Genomic DNA, 551 nt, shown 5'->3' on the forward strand with positions numbered 1-551 from the left:
GGATCGAGACTCAGTTCAGGCGGAGAAGACGAACCTGGATCCGGACCGATTCCACCTGCAAACGGACAAGATCCAGCCTCTGAGCTCTTTGCGCGTTTTTGCGCGTTTTTACCGCGGTCTCGACCGCGCTCACTCTACTTGTCTTTGAGTTTCAGATGGCCACCAGGAAGACCAGGAACCGCCACAACCTGGACTACACTGACCATATACCGCTTCTGGAAGAATTTGAGACGGACCAGAACACGATGACCGAGCTCAGCCCGTACACTCCCAGCGCACCTGATCCGGACAACACACCGCGATTCCTCTTACCATCGCCGGAGATGCAGGAGCGCGCTGGCGCCTTTTATCAAATCATCCGGAACACGAAGTTTGCGAGCACGGAGATCAGTCGGCTGGGGCTTTATGACTCAGTGCGCGAGCTATGCGCTGGGATTCATTGGGAAAGCCTATTACACATGCGAGAGGACACATACCGCCAGCTGACCGCAGAGTTTCTTGGCTCACTCTGCCTATTCATACCCCCGACTGGCGAGGCACATCGAGGCTAC

This window comes from Tarenaya hassleriana, unplaced genomic scaffold (genome assembly GCF_000463585.1).
Source record: "Tarenaya hassleriana unplaced genomic scaffold, ASM46358v1 Cleome173, whole genome shotgun sequence".
In the NCBI taxonomy this organism is placed as follows: domain Eukaryota; kingdom Viridiplantae; phylum Streptophyta; class Magnoliopsida; order Brassicales; family Cleomaceae; genus Tarenaya; species Tarenaya hassleriana.